Below are 7,863 nucleotides of genomic sequence, written 5' to 3' on the forward strand. Positions count from 1 at the left end.
TGAAGGAAGCACTGAAAGAAAAAACCATTATCAGAAAAAACTGTTAAAACAGAAAACCCATTAAAAGAAAACCCACTAAAAGAAAAAAAAAATTAAAAGAAAAAAACCATTATCAGCCACTACAAAAACACACTGAAGTACACAGACCAGTGACACTATGAAGCAACCACATAAACAAGTCTGTAAAATAACCAGCTAGCATCATGTTGGCAGGATCAAATCCACAAGTAACAATACTAACTTTAATGTCACTGGGCTAAATGCCCCAATTAAAAGACATGGAATGGCAGTCTGGACAAAGAACCGAAACCCATAGGTATGCTATCTTCAAAAGGCCCTTCTCACATGCAAAGACATACATAAGCTCAAAGTAAAGGAATGAAGGAAAATCTACCAACAAAATTGAAAACAAATAAAAGCATGGTTTGCATTTCTAGTTTCTGACAAAACACACTTTAAACCAACAAAGATCAAAAAGACAAAGAAGGGCATTACATAGTGGTAAAGGGTTCAATTCAACAAGAGGAGCTAACTATCCTAAATATATATGCACCCAGTACTGGAGCACTCAGATTCATAAAGCAAGTTCTTAGAGACCTTCAAAGAGACAGACTCCCATACAATAATAATGGGAGACTTTAACACTCCACTGACAATATTAGATAGGTCATTGAGACAGAAAATTAACAAAGATATTCAGGACCTAAACTTATCTTTGGATCAAGTGGAACTGATAGATATTTACAGAACTCTCCACACAAAAACAACAGAATATACATTCTTCTAATCACCACACAGCACTTACTCTAGAATTGATCATATAAACAGAAGTAAGACACTCCTCAGCAAATGCAAAAGAACTGAAATAATAACAGTCTCTCAGACTACAGCACAATTAAATTGGAACTCAAGATTAAGAAATAAACTCAAAACCGTACAACTACATGGAAATTGAACAAACTGTTCCTGAATGACTTTGTGTAAATAATGAAATTAAGGTAGAAATCAAGAAGTTCTTTGAAACTAATGATACAGCATACCAGAATCTCTGGGACACAGGTAAAGTAACGTTAAGAGGGAAATTTTATAGCACCAAATGCCCACATCAAAAAGCTAGAAAGATCTCAAGTTAACAATCTAACATCACAACTAAAAGAACTAGAGAACCAAGAGCAAACAAACCACAAAGCTAGCAGAAGTCAAGAAATAACCAAATCAGAGCTGAACTAAAGAAGGTAGAGACACAAAAACCCTTCAAAAAAAATCAACAAATCCAGGAGCTGGATTAAAAAAAAAAGAATAAAATACATAGATCTCCAGTTAGACTAATGAAGAAGAAAAGAGAGAAGATTCAAATAAACACAATCAGAAATGATAAGGGAGATATCACCACTGACCCCACAGAAATACAAACAACCCTCAGAAAATACTATAAACACCTTTATGCACAAAAACTAGAAAATCTAGGAAAAAAATGAACAAATTCCTGGACACATACACTTTCCCATGACTGAACCAGGAAGAAATTGAATTCCTGAATAGAGCAATGATAAGTTCTGAAATTGAGGTAGTAATAAGTAGCCTACCAACTCCAAAAAGCCCAGGACCAGACAAATTTACAGCTGAATTCTACCAGTGGTACAAAGAAGAGCCGATATGATTTCTATTGAAACTATTCCAAAAAATTGAAAAGGAGGGACTCCTCTCCTAACTCATTTTATGAGGCCAGCATCATCCTGATACCAAAACCTAGCAGAGATACAACAGCAACAAAAACGCTTCAGGTCAATATTTCTGATGAACACTGATGCAAAAATTCTTAACAAAATACTGGAAAACCAAATCCAGAAGCACATCAAAAAGCTTATCCACCACGATCAAGTTGGCTTCATCCCTGGGATGCAAGGTTAGTTTAACATATGCAGATCAATAAGTGTAATTCATCACATAAACAGAACTAAAGACAAAAACCACATGATTATCTCAATTGACACAGGAAAGGCCTTCGATAAAACTATTCAACATCCTTTCATGTTAAAAACTCTCGATAAACTAGATATTGAAGGAACATACTTCAAAATAATGAGAGCTATATATGACAGACACACAGCCAATATCATACTGAATGGGCAAAAGCTGAAAGCATTCCCCTTGAAAACTGGCACAAGACAAGGATGTCCTCTCTCTCTACTCCTGTTCAATATGGTATGGGAAGTTCTGGCCAGGGCAATCAGGCAGGACAAAGAAATAAAGCGAATTCAAATTTGAAGAGAGGCAGTCAAATTATCTTCATTTGCAGATGACATGATCTTATACCTAGAAAACCCCGTCAGCCCAAAAGTTTCTTAAGCTGATGAGCAACTTCAGCAAATTCTCAGTATACAAAATCAATGTGCAAAAATCACTAGCATTACTACACACCAACAACAGGTAAGCAGAGAGCCAAATCACAAATGAACTCTCATTCACAATTGCTATAAAAAGAACAAAATACCTAGAAATACAGCTAAGAAGTTAAGTGAAGGACCTCTTCAAGGAGAACTACAAACCACTGCTCAAAGAATCAGGACATAAACAAATGGGGCAACATTCCTTGCTCATAAATAGGAAGAATCAATACTGTGAAAGTGGCCATAATGCCCAAAATAATTTATAGTTTCAATGCTGTTCCCATTGACATTCTTCACAGTATTAGAAAAAGACTATTTTAAAGTTCATATGAAACCAAAAAAGAGCTCATATAGCCAGTACAATCCTCAGCAAAAAGAACAAAGCTGGAGGCATCACGCTACTCAACTTCAAACTACACTACAGGGCTAGAGTAACCAAAACAGCATGGTGCTGATACAAGAACAGCTGCATAGACCAATGGAGCAGAATTGAGAGCTAATAAATAAGACCACACACCTACAACCATCTGATCTTCTACAAACCTGACAAAAAACAAGCAATGAGGAAAGGATTCTCTATTTAATAAATGGTGCTGGGAGAACTGGCTAGCCATATGCAGAAAATTGAAACTGGACCCATTCCGTACACCATATATGAAAATTAACTGACGATGGGTTAAAGACTTAAATGTAAAATCCAAAACTATAAAAAGCCTAGAAGAAAATCCAGGCAATATGATTCAGGACATAGGCACAAGCAAAGATTTCATGACAAAAATGCCAAAAGCAACAAAATAAAAAATTGACAAATGGGATCTAGTTCAACTAAAAAGCTTCTGTACAGCAAAAGAAACTGTCATCAGAGTGAACAGACAATCTACAGAATGGGAGAAGATTTTTGCAATCTATCCATCTGACAAAGGTCTAATATTCAGAGTCTACCAGGAACTTAAACAAATTTACCAGAAAAAAAATAAACAACCTTATTAAAAAATGGGCAAAGGGCATGAACAGACACTTCTCAAAAGAAGACATTTATTCAATAAACAAACATATGAAAAAAAGCTCAACATCACTGATCATTAGAGAAATACAAATCAAAACCACAATGAGATTACATCTCACATCAGAAAGAATGGTGATTATTAAAAAGTCCAGAAATAACAGATGCTGATGAGGTTGTGGAGAAAAAGGAACACTTTCACTCTGTTGATGGGAGAGTAAACTAGTTCAACTATTGTGAAAGACAGTGTGGTGATTCCTGAAAGATCTAAAGGCAGAAATACCATTTGACCCAGCAATCCTGTTACTGGGTATATGCCCAGACAAATATAAATCATCCTATTGCAAAGATACATGCACACATATGTTCACTGCAGCACTCTTCACAATAGCAAAGAGATGGAATCAACCCAAATGCCCATCAAGGATAGACTGGATAGAGATAATGTGGTACATATACACCATGGAATACTATGCAACCATAAAAAGGAATGAGATAATGTCCTTTGCAGGGACATGGATGGAGCTGGAGGCCATTATTAGCAAACTAATGCAGGAACAGAAAACTAAATATCACATGTTCTTACTCATAAGTGGGAGCTGAATGATGAGAACACGTGGACTCGTTGTGGGTGGGGAGGAAAAACACACACTGGAGCCTGACAGAGGGTTGGGGATGGGAGGAGGGAGAGCATCAGGAAGAACAGACAGTGGATGCTAGGCTTAATACCTGGGTGATGGGATGGTCTGTGCAGCAAACCACCATTGCACACATTTACCTGTGTAACAAACTGGCACATTCTGTACATGTACCCCTGAACTTAAAATAAAAGTTGGATATTTTAAAAAAGAATACATGATTAGAGAGAGAGAGACAGAGAGAGTTCATACACACATTCACACATGCATCCACACGTGTACATGCATTGTTTACTGTAGCTCTTACCATGGAAATAGTAGCAATGAGCACCTCTAGAATCCATATTATGAGCACTAATTCAATTCCACAGTAAAAGGAACTAGAGATTCCTAGAAAAATGGCAAATTTCAGGTCTGAGGCAATCACCACCCCCCCCAAAAAAATGATACAAGATGAACTAAAGGCCTTTCATTGTGCTAAAAAGCAAAGAAACTTTCAAAGTTTACTACTGTAACATAAAAAAGACCCAGGAGCCAACCTACAAGGAAAGTGTCATAAAATGTTATGAGAATTTGAACATAAAAACAGTAATAATTGTAATAGATTTAAACATTCAGTCAATAAAAATCCACAAGTCTATAGTAATATTTAGAAAATGAAAAGAAAACCCCTATTTCTTATCATTTTAGGCAGCTTAAAACAATTGATTACAGTCTGCTCTTCATATTCACGGGTTCTGCATCTGTGGGTTCAACCAACTGCAGATTGAAACTACTTGGAAAGAAAATTCACAGAGTTTTAAAAAGCAACACATTGTTTGCTGCATGATGAGTACTACATTGAATTCATGTAAATTAAGTGATGTGGCAGCATTATATCAGGTATTATAATATTCTAGAGATGATTTGAAGTATATGGGAAGATGTGTGTAGGTTACATGCAAATACTATGTCGTTTTAAGGGACTTGAACATCCAGTGATTTTGTTTTATCAGGGGTCTTGGAACCAGTCCCCCATAGAGAATGAGAGAGAACTGTACTTTGAAAATTGGTAATTATATGGATAGAGTTAAGCAAGTATCTTTCTTTTCCAGTAGAATCTATGCTTTGGTGTTACTAAATAGCCCTAGTTAAGATATAAATCTCCAGTGTATAAAAGAACATCAGGTTAAGATATAAATATCCAATGTATAGGTAAATAGGGAAGGAGTGATTGAATTTTTAAAAACTTTAATTTATAAACCCTCTTGACAATATTGTTTGGAGCGAAAAGTTTCCATAGATGTTAAAGTCATGAGATGAACATTTGACGGACAACTGGATGTTTGAATAATGTCAAAAAACACCACATAGGTTGCTTTCTGGATGCAGGTGAAAAATGACAACTAAAATTGAGTTCAGTAGTATTCAATCTTAGCTTCCATAGTGGTGTTTATGAGTTTGCTTGGGCTGCCTAACAAACTACAACAAAATGGTTGGCTTAAACAACAGAAATTTATTTTCTCACAGTTCTGGAGGTTAGAAGTCTGAGATCAAGGTGTCTGCAGTTGTTTCCTCCTGGGGCCTCTTTCCTTGGCTTCTGGATGTCCACCTTCTCGTGTCCTCACATGGTCTTTACTCTATGTGTCCAGGTAACTGTGTTCATATTTCTTCTTCTTTTAAAGACATCAGCTACATTGAATTAGGGCCTAATGACCTCATTTTAACTCAATTATTTCTGTAAAGACCTTATCTCCAAATATTCCAAGTATTCTGAAATACTAAGGGTTAGGACTTTAACACACGAATTGTAGGGGTTCACGCTTCAGCCCATAATGGTGAGTTAAACAAAGAGTGTGTAGTTTTGAATATGATGTGATGCAACATGCAGTATACTACGATATCCATGATGTGTTCTAGTCAAAATTACCTAAATTAATTACATCAAGTTTACAGGAAATACAAAGAATAAAGGAACAAGCTAAATAATACCCCTAGGAGACAACCAAACAAAATCACCAGCTGGGATAATCTGCAGGACAACGTGTCCAGTCTTTTCAACAAGTAAGATGTTTTGAAGTAATAGGAAATGCTTACAAATAAAAGAGACTTAAAGGAATAAACAGCATGAACTCTGCTGTATTGGATTGGATATTGTTCGCAATGATTTAGGTGTAAAGATTGGGGGTTAATTGAGGATATTTGAATATTGCTTGGTTAGTGGAGAAAAAGGAATTTACCAAATGGAAAGGTAATAATTATGGACCCAAAACATTAAGTACCGTATAATTTTACATTGATTTTAAAAAGGGCTCTTTGGTTCTGACCAAGACAGGAAAAAAGAGATCAAATTTACCCTGTAGCCTGAAACAACCAAAAAAAATAACAAAATATATGAAACAATGGTTTTTGGAACACTGGACATTAGAAAAATAATGACAGTGATCTTCAAGAAACAGTAAACACAATAAAGTGAGCCCAGCTTCTCCAGCTTATTGAATTGAGGGGGTTTCCAGGCTGTAACATAGGGAGAGAGAACCCAGGTAGAGCCTGGCAAACTTCATGAGTTGAGGAGATGAATAAATGAGGTAATGAAGCTTAGAGTCTAAGAAGATCAAAGCAGGTAGAGTTCACAAGATAGCGTACCAGAGAGGAGACAGCTGCACATGGAGAGAAAACCAGAGAACTGCAGAGGGACCCCCACTTAAGTATTCAACAGAATTCTGATCAATGCATGTTTGTGAGGAAAGTACCTGAGGCCTCTGGGGGGGGCGGGGGGGAACAAACACTGGAAAGGTTTAAGGCAGGGATGTCCAATCTTTTGGCTTCCCTAGGCCATATTGGAAGAAGAATTGTCTTGGGCTACACATAAAATATGCTAACACAAATGAAAGCTGATGGGCTAAAAAAAAGTTGCAAAAAAAAAACTCATAATGTTTTAAGAAAGTTTACAAATTTGTATTGGGCTGCATTAAAAGCCATCCTGGGCTGCATGTGGCCCATGGGCTGTGGGTTGAACAAGCTTGGTTTAGGGAAATCAATGCCTGGAGCTCAGAGAGTGTCAGAATACTGTATGTTCCCACAAGTCAAACTGGAAAAACCTCATGATTCATAGGCCACTGGGTGGAGTACATTGAAGGATTTTGCCTTAGTAGTGGCTAACAAATAAGCCTAGACTGAGCATTGTTCTTGTCATATATTAGTAAACATTAAAAGCAATACTGGGGAAAAAAAGCAATACTGGAAAGGATCAAACTATTTTAAGTAAATTAACTGTGTCCTGCAACAAAGTTCACATATATTTATATAACTACAAAAACATATATTTATATACCACCACACAGGGTAAAATTGACAATGTCTGGCATCTAATCAAAACTTATGAGACATGCAAAGAAACAGAAAAATATGATCCATAGTAAGGAGGAAAGACAATCAATAAAAACCAATAGAACTGACAGAGATGTCAAATTAGTAGAAAAGAACATCAAAACAGTTGTAACAGCATTCTATGGGTTCAAAAAAAAATTAACTACAGACATAAAATATATTAAAAAGACCCAACATAATATTCTAGAAATAAAAACTACAATGTCTGAGATAAAAAATACACTTGACAGAATTAATGGCAAATTAGATGTTGCAGAATTAAAGATTAATGAACTTGAGGACACAGTGATAGAAACTATTTAAAAATAAAACATGGAGTAAAGGCTGAATGATAGTAATAAAAAAGATGAACAGAGCATCATTAAACCATGCTACAACTCCCGTGGCCTAATATATGTGTAATTAGTCCTAAAGAAAAGAAGAGAAAGATAAATAGATCAAATAGTTAAAGAAATAATGGCTG

This window comes from Pongo abelii, chromosome 3 (assembly GCF_028885655.2).
Source record: "Pongo abelii isolate AG06213 chromosome 3, NHGRI_mPonAbe1-v2.0_pri, whole genome shotgun sequence".
NCBI lineage: Eukaryota > Metazoa > Chordata > Mammalia > Primates > Hominidae > Pongo > Pongo abelii.